The sequence below is a fragment of the Papio anubis genome, chromosome 5 (genome assembly GCF_008728515.1).
Source record: "Papio anubis isolate 15944 chromosome 5, Panubis1.0, whole genome shotgun sequence".
Lineage (NCBI taxonomy): Eukaryota > Metazoa > Chordata > Mammalia > Primates > Cercopithecidae > Papio > Papio anubis.
The window spans coordinates 86,159,909-86,173,298 of record NC_044980.1 but is presented as its reverse complement, the minus strand read 5'-3'; the positions used below and the strand labels follow the sequence as shown (position 1 = coordinate 86,173,298).

The 13,390-nt window shown below is 35.1% G+C and overlaps 1 pseudogene; it reads right to left on the bottom strand.

Annotated features, from left to right (window-relative positions):
- The window catches only part of LOC100997919, a 38,043-nt pseudogene extending 25,812 nt beyond the window's left edge, over window positions 1–12,231 (bottom strand).
- Between the last annotated feature and the right edge of the window lie 1,159 nt (window positions 12,232–13,390).

Genomic DNA, 13,390 nt, shown 5'->3' with positions numbered 1-13,390 from the left:
ACCACCTATTGAAAAGTCTGGCTTTTCTACACTGAATATCTTTTGACTTTTCATCAAAAACCAGTTGAGCATTTATATGTGGGCTATTTCTGAGTTCTCCATTCTGTTGCACTGATCTCTTTACCAATTCCACACTGTAGCTGTATGGTAAAACTTAGTATTCTGCAGAATCATGTCTCCTACTTTATTATTCTTTATCAAGATTGTCTTAGCAATTCCAGTTTCTTTTTTTCCCATAAACACTTTAGAATAATCTGTGTATACATCTATAAAAAATTCTTGCTGAGATATTAATAGGAACCAATTTGGGGAGAATTGATAGATTTACTATTTGGTCTTCTAATCCATGAAAATGGAATGTCTCTCCATTTATTTAGACATTGTTTGATTAGTGTTGTGTCATTTTGAGTGTACAAGTCCTGTAAATATTTTGTAGATTTATAACTTTTTCATTTTTGAACAATTGCAAATAGTATCTCATTTCTAATTGCAGTGGTCACATATTCATTTCTGGCATATAGAAATACAATATATTTTTCTGTATTTATTTTGTATCCTATGACCTCGATGAACTCATTTATTACTTTTAGGAATTTCTTTCTTTCCTCCTCCTTCTCTTTCTTCTTCTTCAAGATTCTTTGGTATTGTTTATGTAGACAATCATGTCTTCTGCAAATAAAGGCATTTTAATTTCCTTCTTAGACTAGTATTTTGTTTCCTTTTCTGTCTTAATGCATTGGTTAGAATCTCCAGCATTATGTTGCATAACAGTGGTGAAAAAGAGTCATGCTTGGCTTGTTCCCAATATTAAGGAATATTAGTCAGTCTTTTACCATTAATTTTGCTTCTTGTAGGTGTCTTATAGGTGCTTTTTATCAAGTTCAGAAAGTTCCCTGAGATCCCTATTTTTCTGTCAGCTTTTATTGTGAATTGGTGTTAAATTTTGTCAAATTCTTTTTCTGCATTGATTGATATGATCATATGAATTTTTCTTTAGCTTGTTACTATAATGGATTACATTGGATTTTTCAAATTTTGGACTTTGCATCTTCAGCGTAAACCCCACTTGGTCATGGTGTATAATTTGTTTCATATATTGCTAAACTCTATTTGCTAACATTTGGTGAAGGATTTAACATGTATAGTCATGAAGGATATTGGTCCATAATTTTCTTTGTTTAGTACCTCTTTGGTTTTGGTATTAGGGTATTCTAAGAGCTTAATATAAAGAATCAAGAAATGTTTAATCTTCTTTTGTTTTCTAGAACAGATTGTGTAGATTGTATTTAATTCTTTTTTCCACTAGTCATTTTAAAAATGTATTATTAAAAAAATTCATTGCAGTAAGAACACTTAACATGGAATCAAACCTCATAACAAATTTTAAATATATAATACAGTATTGTTTACTATAGATACGCAGATCTCTAGAACTTATTCATCTTTCTTAACTGAAACTTTATGCCTATTGATTGGTAACTTCCCTTTTATTCCTCCCCCATCCCTTGGCAACCACGAAGTTACTCTTTAATTATACGAATTTCACTTTTTAGATTTCAGATGAATACTCTCATATAACTAGGATTCCAGTTATATACTTCCAATGCAATATTTGTCCTTTTGTGACTGGCTTATTTTATTTATCGTTATGTTCCCCTGGTTCATCGATGTTGTTGCAATTTACAGAATTTCCTTCTTTTTAAAGGCTGAATAATATCCATTGAATGTACGTATCACATTTTCTTTATCCAGTAATCTGTTCATAATCATCTTGGTTTTTTGTAAATAGTGCTGCGGTAAACATGGAACTGCTGATATCTCTTTAATATCCTGATTTCAATTCTTTTTGATAAATATTTGACAGTGGAATTTCTGGATCATATGGTAGTTCTGTTTTTAAGTTTTCTAGGAACCTTTATACTATTTTCCATAGTGGCTGCATTAGTTTGGATTCCCACAAACCAAATACAAGGATTCCAATTTCCCTACATCCTCACTAACACTTGTCTCTCTCTTTCTTTGATAGTAACCATCCTGAAAGGTGTGAGGTGATATCTCATAGTTTTGTGCATTTCACTGATGATTGGTGATGTTGGATACCATTTCATATGCTTGTTGGCCATTGGTATGACTTCCTTGGAGAAATGTGTATATGCCTATTCAAATCCTTTACCTACTTGTTAGGACTTTGTTTTTGTTTGTTTGTTTTTTTGTTATTGAGTTGTAGGAGTATTTCTTATATATTTTAGAAATTAACCCCTTATCTAATATATGGCTTGCAAATATTTTCTCCCATTCTGTAGGTTGCCTTTTTATTCTGTTGATTGTTTCCATTTCCGTGCAGAGTTTTTTAGTTTAATGTAATTCCACTTGTCTACTTTTAGTGTTCTAACCATAAAGTTATTGCCAAGAACAATGTTATGAAGATCTCCCCTGTTTTCTTCTAGGAGTTTTATAGTTTCTGGTATTACATTTAAGTCTTTAATCCATTTAAGTTGATTTTTGTATATGGTGTAAGATAAGGGCCCAGTTTCATTCTTTGTATGTGGATATCCAGTTTTCCCAATACCATTTATCGAAGAGGCTGTTTCCTAGTGTGTACTCTTGACACCTTTTCAATGATCAGTTGACCACATCTGTGTGGATTTATTTCTCAGCTCTATTCTGTTCTATTGGAGTATATGTTTTTTTTTAATGCTAGTACTATACTGTTTTAATTACTATCACTTTGTAATACCTTTTGAAATCAGGAAATGTGATTTTCCAGCTTTTTTTTTCTTAAGATTTGTTGGGCTATTTGGGGTCTCATGTGGCTCCATATCAACTTTAGATTATTTTTCCATTTCTGTAAAAAGTGCCATTGGGATTCTAACAGAGTTTGTATTGAATTTGTAGATTTCTTTGGGTAGTATGGACATTTTAACAGTATTACATCTTCCAATTTATGAGGAGGATATGTATTTCCATTTACTTGTGTTTAATTAATTTCTTTCATCAGTATTTTGTGTTTCTGGTGTACAAATCTTTCATCTCCTTGATTAAATTTATTACTAAGTATTTTTTTTGGTACTATTGAAAATGAGATTGTTTTCCTAATTTTCTTTTCAGATAGTTCATTGTTATTGCATAAAAATGTAACTGATTTTTGTATGTTGATTTTGTATTCTGCAATTTTACTAAATTTATTAGTTCTAACAGTTTCTTAATTGAGTCTTTATGATATTCTCTATATAAAATAGCATTGGCAAACAGGGACAATTTTACTTCTTCCTTTCTGATTTGGATACCTTTTAATTCTTTTTCTTGCCTAATTACTCCACTGGGACTTCCAGTAGTTGTTAACTAGAAGTGGTGAGAATGGGCATCTTTGCCTTTTTCCTGATCTGAAAGGAAAACTTGTCAGGTTTTCTTCTTTGAGTATAATATTAGCTGCGGTATTTATTATGTTGAGATACTTTCCTTTTATTTCTGGTTTGTCCCATTTCCTTCTGCAGATTTCGGAAGTATTCATCCATTTTTTTTTTTTTTTTTTTTTTTGAATAAGCTTTTTGGTACTTTCTCGTTTCCTTCATTTACTTCTATAAGGTGTATATTGGTCTACTTGATGGTCTCCATAACCCCCTTAAGCTTTCTTTACTTTCTCCTTCTCTGATTGAAGAACTTCCAGTGACTTGTCTTTGAGTTCACCAATCCTTTCTTCTGCTTTATCTAGTATGTTGTGGAACACCTGTAGTGAATTTTTCGGTCCAGTTATTGTATTCCTCAGCTCTATGATTTCTGTTTGATACTTTTAGACGTTTACTATGGCTTTGTTGAAATTCTCACTTTGTTCATGCATGACCTCATTTTCCTAACCTTGGTGAGCATCTTTATGATGGTTAGTTTGAAATATTTGTCAGGAATTTGGAACATATTTACCTATTTCTTCATTTTCTTTGACTCTCTATGCTAGGGTTTGTGCATTAGACAAAGTGATCTCCTCTCTCAGACTTCATGAATTGGCCTTGTGCAGGAAAAGACCCTCACCAATCAGCCTGGTCAGAGACCCTGTGGGCCCCAAGACTTCACTTTGGTCCAACTTGCTTTCTATGTTATTTTCCGTACCAAGGTGTCTAGGGTATGCCTGGTCCTGTCAGTCACTGGAACAGGTAAGATAGAGGCCAGTTCTTTGGGCAGCCCTTGAAAAAGTTGAGGCCTTAGATACACAGACCAATTATTTCCCTTTCCAGGGAGGATGCTAGTGGCTGTTTTTTGTTTTCTGTTTTGTTTTGTTTTTTGTCTGTTTGCTCTGTGTTGAGCTGGGGGAGTTTATGGTTATTACTAGCCCAAGCTGCAGTCTCTGTTCTCCCCCACATGGCTAGCTTATGCTGGACCTGTGAGTGATCTGAGACAGGCAAGACAGAATCCAGTTCCTTGTATAGCTTCTTGGGATATTGAGCATGCAGACCAACTCTTTCCTTCCCTTCAGAGAAGCTGGAAACTTGTGCAGCACTTGCAAATTTAAGGTGCTGTGCCAGGGATAGGAATTCTGGTGACAGGGTGCCCAAATATCTGTATTAGCTTTGATGAGTCTAGTTTCATGTTTGTCTGGGGTGCAGGAGCCTTAAAATTAGTCTCTGGATTTCTCACAAAGTGAATTTGTCTACGAATTGTTGCTGAATTGGGTGTATTCATTAGGTGAAGGAGGATTCAGTGCTTCTTGTTCTACCATCTTACTGACATCACCTATCTATTAATTCTTCTTTAGAAGTTTTGTAGAATTCTCCAGTGAAACCATATGAACTGCAAGAATTGGTGGTAGGGGACAGTTTTCAGATTGCAGATTAATAGTTATAGGACTATTCAAATGATCTGTTTCATATTGGATAAGTTGTAGTAGTTTGTGGTTTTTAAGAAATTGAATTATTTTATCTAAGTTGTCAAATTTATGTGTGTAGTGTTGTTCATAGTATTTCCTTATCCTTTTGATGTTTCCAGAGTTTTTAGTGATTTCCCTTGCTTCATTTCTGATACTGGTAATTTTTCTCTTTTTCTTTGTCAGTATTACTAGAGGGTTGTCAGTTTTATTAAAGTTTTATAAGAAATAGCTCTTTGTTTCATTGATTGTCTCTATTTTTTTCTGCTTTTCATTTTCATTCATCTGCTCTTATTTTTGAGATGTACTTCCTTCTGCCTGATTTGTTTATTTTGCACTTCTTCTTCTAGGTTCTCGAGGTAGTAGTTTAGATTATTGTTTGAGACTTACTCTTTTCTAATATATCAATTTCGTGCTATAACATTTCCTCTTAGCATTGCTTTAGCTCTACTCACAAATTTTGATATGTGTATTTTCATTGTCATTCAGGTCTGTGTATTTTTTGACTTCCTTGAGACTTCTTCTTTGGCCCATGGGTTATTAGAAATTATGTTGTTTAGTTTCAAAGTGTTTGAAGATTTTCCTGTCTTCTTTCTGTTATTGATATCTACTTTCAGTTCATTATGGTGGGAGAATACATTCTATTTTTTTCAACTTGTTGAAGTTTGTTTTACAGTCTAGAGTATGGTCTATCTTGGTATATAATCCACAGACACTTGAAAAGAATGAGTGTTCAGCTGTTATTGATGAAGTGTCCAAAAAATGTGAATTAGATCCTTTTGATTGATGATGTTGTTCAGTCTTCCTATATCCTTGTTGATGTTCTGTCTACTTCTATCAGTCATTCTACAGGGACATTGAGGTATCCAGCCTTATTTGGATTTGTCTATTACTCCTTTCAGTTTCACCAGTTTTTGCTTCCTATATTTTGTAGCTCTGTTATTTGGTGCATACACATTTAAGATTGCTATATCTTTTTTGTAGATTTACCTTTTTTATCATTAGATAATGTTCCTCATAGTCTCTGGTCATTTTCTTTGCTCTGAAGTTGACTTAATCTGATATTAAGTAGCTATTAGCTACTCCTGCTTTCCTTTGGCTAATGCTGGCATATCTATCTTTTTCGATCCTTTGCTTTTAACTTACCTGTATCGTTATATTTACAGTGAGTTTCTTTTAGACAACATGTGGTTTGGTTATGTTTTTCAATCGACTCTGCCAATCTCTACCTTTTCATTGGTATATTTAGAAAATTAATACTTAATGTAATTATTGACATATTTGGGCTTAAGTCTGCTATTTTAGTTTTTGTTTTGTTTGGTCTCTCTGGTTTCATTTTACTTTTTTTCTTTTTCTTGTTGTCCTGTGGATTACTTGAGTGTTTTTTATAATTCCATTTGATTTACCTATAGTGTTTTTAAATGTATAATATTTTTAGTGATTGCTTTTGGTATTATATTACATACACATAATTTATTATAGTCTATTGGTTTCACAATTTTACCGGTTAAATGAAGTATAGAAACCTCATCTTTCTTTAAACCCCTTCCTCCTCCTTTTATTATATAATTGTCTTAAGTATTTCTTCTATATACATTTAGAACGACATCAGAAAGTGTTATAATTTTTGCTTCAACTGTCAACTATAATTTAGAAAAAGCAACAGATGATGCATATTTTTTTCTTCTTTAGATTTCATACTTGTTTCTCCTTCCACCGTAGACTACTCTTTATTTAAGTTACTATTCTAAATTTCTTTTCAAGATCTGTAAGTCTTACTGCTTTCCCTTGCTACCAGCCACTACTTATCAGATGAACTTATTTCAAAACAAGTTATGTCAAAACTCTAGTCCATTTGCTTCTGGAAGAAAATGAAATTTAATTATCATATTTCATACATACGTAATAGAGATAATAAAATCATGAAATGTAAAAAGAAGATGTAAAAATGAACATTCACAATAAATTCAAAGAGTTTTAAGACACACATTTGATGTGTACACTGATCTACAGTGAGATCTTGAAATTGTCATGTAATATCAAGATTGCAAAATAGATACACTGTTTTCATCTTACACTAATTTTTAACAAAAGATAGGCCCCAATAAAAGCCAACTGGACCTATGCCAGTCCCCAGGCATGTGTACAAGGAATTGCACTGCATGAAAAAACAAAACCACAGTAAATAACATGATTGAAACAGACAGATGCTTCAGGTGAGTGCGGTTTTTATTTTTAATAAAAAGCTAATTATACTTTCATTAATATGACTTCACATCTCACATTTTTTTCAAATGTACATTCTCCAAATATGATTTTTGTTAAGATTTTTAAAAAATTATTTCTTATTTTTACTGTCTGCTTTGCTGTGACCCTCAATACAAATTATAAATCGTATTATTTTAAAGCACTCTAGTTTTATACAATAAAGGCAAGTTTTAAAAATTGGCTTAGAATTTGTATCCTCCAAGTTGTGTGGGATAATAATCATTTGATTGTAGAACTTGATTAGAGAACCTCTGGGAGTTGTTACTTCCTTTCTGGCCTTTGATGTGGTAGACCTTGTCTCTTTGGAAGCACTTTTACATTACATCTTAATTTATTGACATGCCTTTCTCTCATGAGAATGTGAGATTCTGGAAGGTAGGGATTAAAACTTAAACGCTTGTTAGCTGAACTAATTTATTACTAGAAGGGATGATTTTTTGTTGCAAAGTTCATAACTTTTTAATAAATATTATAAACAACTTTTTAAATAGATGACAAATGTTTTTATATATTAATATGGTAATTTTAGAGAAAATGAATCTGTTGTAGCTAGGGGCAGAAATATTACTGTATTATAATTTATAAAGTAGAAATGAAATATAATATTTATCTATTTAGTAACTGGTATGTATTTGACATCTTCTTCAGGTCCTGAAGTTTACTGGTCACTGTGGGAATGGGAAGATTGTATAAAGCCTAATTCTCTCCTCTTAGGAGTCCCTACTCTAGTTAGGAAGATAAGAACAATATATAAAACAATCTGAGTAAATCTAAGCTTGTATAAAATGTGAGCCTAAAACAAGGTGGTAAAGAATATATACATGAGAGTTTCAAAGTTGGCATAGATTACACAGGGCTGGAGGATCAGGGATTTTTGCAACAGGTGAAACTCGAGTAGGGTCCTGAACTATGGGGTATGGTTTGAGAAGATGAAGGGAAAGCACTACTGGTTTTGGTAGAATGAGAAATTTCTGGAAGAAGGAGATTTTAAATAGGAAATACATTTTTAAATTACAGAAAGGAAAGACAAGGTCTCAAGAACCAATAAATATTGAGATTTGTGCTTCTTCTCTGTCATGTGGTGAAGACAAACAAGATGTCTCAGTTGAATGATGGGTGATATAAATAATAAAAGAGATATCTGAGGCAGTGGGTGGTCTGGATAATGGCTGTTCAAGCCTGATGAGCCGTCTTCTGAAATCTCAGTAGTTAGTAGAAACTCAAATACTGAAGACTAAAGTTTGTAAATATGGTAAGATATCCAGGGGCTTCTGGGAGAAAGGAAGATCAATAGGTGGAGCCTTAGGCCTGGGTTCCTAACTAGGCCAAGGTGCCCAACGTGACATAAGGGCAGTGGCCCAAACCTTTAATCACTGAACTCATTAAGAAAAAAACTGGCTTGGCACAGTGGCTCATGCCTGTAATACCAGCACTTTGGGAGGCTGAGGTGGGTGGATCACCTGAGATCAGGAGTTTGAGACCAGCCTGGTCAACATGGTGAAACCCGGTCTCTACTAAAATTACAAAAATCAGCCAGGTGTGATGGTGCACACGTGTAATCCCAGCTACTCAGGAGCCTGAGTCAGGAGAATCACTTGAACGCAGGAGGCCAAGGTGGTAGGGAGCTGAGATCATACCATTGCATTCCAGCCTGGGTGACAGAGTAAGACTCTGTCTCAAAAAAGAAAAAAAAAAAAAAAAAAGAAAAAACGGGAAAAACAACTTTGGGTTAAAGATTTATTTTTTTCTCAACCATTGCTGAATACATGGACCCTGGCATAGGCAAATATCTCTAAATTGGACAGATTATACCCATGTGTAAGTTTAATACATAGAGATTTAATTATGTAAGTCATATATTTTTGGTATTTGTTTTGAATATATGACTTATGCAATGTTGTCTCACAGAAAATTAGCATATATGTGTTAAAAATTTGTATGTATCAACATAAATTGTATATAAAATATACATCCTCTATATACCGGTAGTGCTATCACTCTTTCAAACACATTTAAAGGAAAAAAAATACCCATAAAACATAATTCTTTAGGTTTTCCTGGAAAATATTCTCTCCGCTCCATATGTGCCTTGAGTTTATAATTAAAGTCATGCCTGGACCAAGTCATCAGAATTTTAAAGGTTATATACATGGAATGTCAAAACAGCCATTTAAAACACATTGATAGAGTGAAGGATTGGCTGAGATGATTTCAAGTTTCTACCACGATCAACATTAACTAATTCTGTGAATGAGAAGCATTTTGTCTACTGGAAGTGCTTTGGTTTACATTCTGCTAAATGATCAGGTTTACTGGCTTTCTTGACTGGGTAACCAGATTCTTTGAGGATGCAGACACAACCTCATGTGAAGCAACAACCTCCTATAATCACAAGTTCTGGTAATTGTGGTAGCAGAGTAACAAGAGAGGCAGCTGTCCCACTGCCATTTGTCTGTGCAACACATGTTTGCATAAAACATTATAAAGTACTTTATACTTGGAACTTGTTTTGTCTGTAACTTTTTGAAAACAAGAGAACTTTTATCACCAAGTTTAGAATGGTCTTGAATTTTATGGCTTCTTCGATTTGTATCCAAATTTATGTCAGCTGGATTTCACTTTGGTCCTGTTGGCAACACATGACTTTCTGGTTCTGAGACAGAGGAATGAGAAGGTGCATAGTCATCAAATTGCTAAACCACACATTTTAGGGAGCTAAGTGTAAACAAATCAAAATCATATGAACTAAATTTACTGAAAAATACACGTAAATTTAAAAATTAATGGAAAAAAATCAATGCCAAAATGACCAGTGCCTTGTCTCAAAACCAGAAACACTTAAAACATTATTTGCTGAACTTAAAACTGTAGCTGGGCTTGTTATTTCCTATTTGAGTGAAAAGAAGATCAAGATGGCAAAGCACTGGACAGAAAAGTATTCTAATAAACAAAAGAAAAAACTATTTTAGAAGACTGTGTATTTCTTATTATGAAAGCCATCTGTATTACCTCAAGATGTAGAATTTTGCACCTGGAATCAGATGATGTAGTCTCCAGGCTGGAAAGGCCTTGAAAATTGTTCAGTCATGGCACCATATCCTGGGCTTGAATCCCTGCCATATGACTAGTGGCTTGTGCTTGGACCATCTCTGTGGCAAACAAAGATCTGTTTCTTCAGGCAGCCCATTACACATTTAATGGACTATTAGAAAGAAACCAGTCTCTCTGGAGCTTCCACCAATTTGTGTTTAGCCCTCAAGACTATACAAAACTGGTTTAATTCATTTTTTTTTCTTAGAACAGTTTGTTTTAGTTATTTTTGTTTTGCAAGAGCAGAAACTCACAAATGTTACCTTAAGAAAAAGGGTGTTTCTTATAAGGATCCATATGGAATGGAACCAAAAGAGAGAAGTTGGCAGGAACAAAGCCAGCTTCCTAGGACCTCATTCTGTCTCTCCCCTTTTCTGCTCTCTCTCTCTTTCTCCCTTGTTCTTGTCTCTTGCTCCTTCTGAGCACCTTGGCTGCATTCTGAAGTTTGCTTTGTTTTCTTTTCTCTGCTCCAGAATGTTCTCTGCTTATAAGGAGTTTTGCTCGCTCATCATTTTAGTTTACATGTGTCCTCTGTTTGCTGTGAGCCAACTCTTATCTGTTGGCTTCTCTTTAGCGTTTGCCTCTATTACTAACTGGTTTTCTAAACCAAATTCCCTTTTAGTGAGAGGTCCAGCTGACCCTTTTTCTTTTTTTTCTTTTTGAGATGGAGTTTCGTTCTTGTTGCCCAGGCTGGCGTGCAATGGCACCATCTTGGCTGGCTCACTGGAACCTCCGCTCCTGGGTTCAAGTTATTCTCCTGCCTGAGCCTTCCGATTAGCTGGGATTACAGGCTTCTGCCACCATGCCCAGCTAATTTTTTTTTGTTTGTTTGTTTGTTTTTGTATTTTTTTTTTTGTATTTTTTTTGAGACGGAGTATTGCTCTGTCGCCCAGACTGGAGTGCAGTGGCGCGATCTCGGCTCACTGCAAGCTCCGCCTCCTGGGTTCACGCCATTCTCCTGTCTCAGCCTCCCTAGTAGCTGGGACTACAGGGGCCCGCCACCACATCCAGCTATTTCTTTTGTATTTTTTTTTTTTTTTAAGTAGAGAAGGGGTTTCACCATGTTAGCCAGGATGGTTTCGATCTCCTGACCTCATGATCCACCCTCCTCAGCCTTCCAAAGTGCTGGGATTATAGGTGTGAACCACTGCACCCGTTTTGTATTTTTAGTTGAGACGGGGTTTCATCATGTTGGTTGGGCTGGTCTTGAACTCCTGACCTCAGGAACTCCACCTGCCTGGGCCTCCCAAAGTGCTGGGATTGCAGGGGTGAGCCACTGCACCCGGCCTAACTGACCTTTTTTACTCCAGGTGCTGGCATAGGTGAATAAGCCACTCACTGCCTGTCAACTACTGGTTCAGTCACGTGCAACTGGAGTGCTGCTGGGTTATGCATGTGTAAAGCATGGTGGTTGCATGGGTCTCTAGGGGGCAGGACTGTGGTAGAGGCACTATCTCTTCCAAGTGGAGAGGGTGGGTGGGCAGTAGGTGATACTCCAGTATATGTCTTCTAATTATTTGAAGTGTGTGCTTTTATATCTTCTAACCCTTTTATTCTCCAGGTTAAATACTCCCTGGTTTTTCAATTGTTGCTCTTTGGACATGGTTTTGAGTGTCTTCACCACTTCATCTCTCTTCTGTACTTAAATGATGGCTGGAAGTTCAAAAATCATTCCAAATTAATCCAACAAGTGAGCTTTAGGATAGGAATATCATCTACTATGTTTAATATTTTGCTTCAACTCTGCTGCCCAAGATTCAATTGTTTTTTTCTTATAGTCACCTCATCTTGTTGGCTCATAGAATTTGTTGTTGACTAAAACCTTGAAGTCCCTTCTGTACATGCTTCTAAGAAAGCCTTTCTCCCATTTTATGTACTGTTGGCTCTTTGTACCGAGGTTCAAGACTCTTCATTTACATTGCTTGAATTTAATTTTTGTTAAAAAGAAAAAAATTATTTTTGTAAATAAACAAAACCTGCTCCCTGCCCTTTAGGAGCTTACCTTCTTCACTGATCATGTTTGTCATATAAAGGTCTTTAATAAATATTTCTTTAATAAATGTGGAAAACTCATTTTGTTAGGGTTTTCCTTTGCAATCACTTGTCAAATCTTTTCAGATTGATCCTTAATCTATTATCCAACATTTTTTACTCTCAAATTCATATAGTAGTCACTTGATCACTTGCCCTTAGATCCAGTTTTCTTTTCTCTCTTTTGCTCTACTCTGTTTTGTAGCATAGAGAATTTATCCCTGAAAACTATGTTTTCCAGGTTCCATTGCTAATTGGCTTCTAGCTAGGTTCAGATAATGATGATACCCAAGGGGGACTGGAGGGGAAGAGAACGGGAGAAACCAGGATGTTTCTCCCCATCTCTCTTGCTTTGACCATCAGTCTCCAGGGCAGTGTCTGCTGCCTTTGTAGGACAGCATCTCAGTTCATGGTGTCAACAACTCCTTGACTCTTGGCCTCAGTAATATCGCCTCCTCTCTTTGTTATTTTAGTCCTAGAGGTAGTGGTAGCTTTCTGAGTCTGGCTAATCTCTGGGTTGCCTCAAAGTCACCTGTTGGGCCTTTTAAGTTTTTTCTATCCCTTTGTAAATGGATCCCATATTGAATTTCCTTGGGTGAATTACCTAGTTGGAGGCTGTTAGTCATAACTCTATATATTGTCTCCTTCTCATTTACAAATAACAAAAAGAAGATTTATTGAAAATATACCCCATTAGCAGGTCACTCGAAGTGGTATAATGGAGCAGTGATTAAGAGCATGAGCTCTGGAGTCAGATTTTCCTGTCTTCAAATCCTAGGTCCATCACTTATCAGATGTATCACCTTGAGCACTGTGTCTACGTGTTTATATTCTCTTTGTCTTAGTTTTCCCTTTGTAAGTTCAGAACACTAAAAGTGTACTGTAGAGAATTGTGAGACTTATGGGAAATACTTTCTGTATTTGAAATATTTTGTGTCAGATAAGTTTTGGAATTTGGAACTTTTTGGATTTTAGAAAGGTAATATGGCACAAGTACCTAATATTTACCATAAACGTTACCATATATTATATACAATTAATTTATATGTATGTAATATACCATACCTTATGTAATACCCCAGTGGAATCTAGGGCACCAATCAGTAACCGAACATTAACACTTTCTGCAGCTAAACATCAGAACAG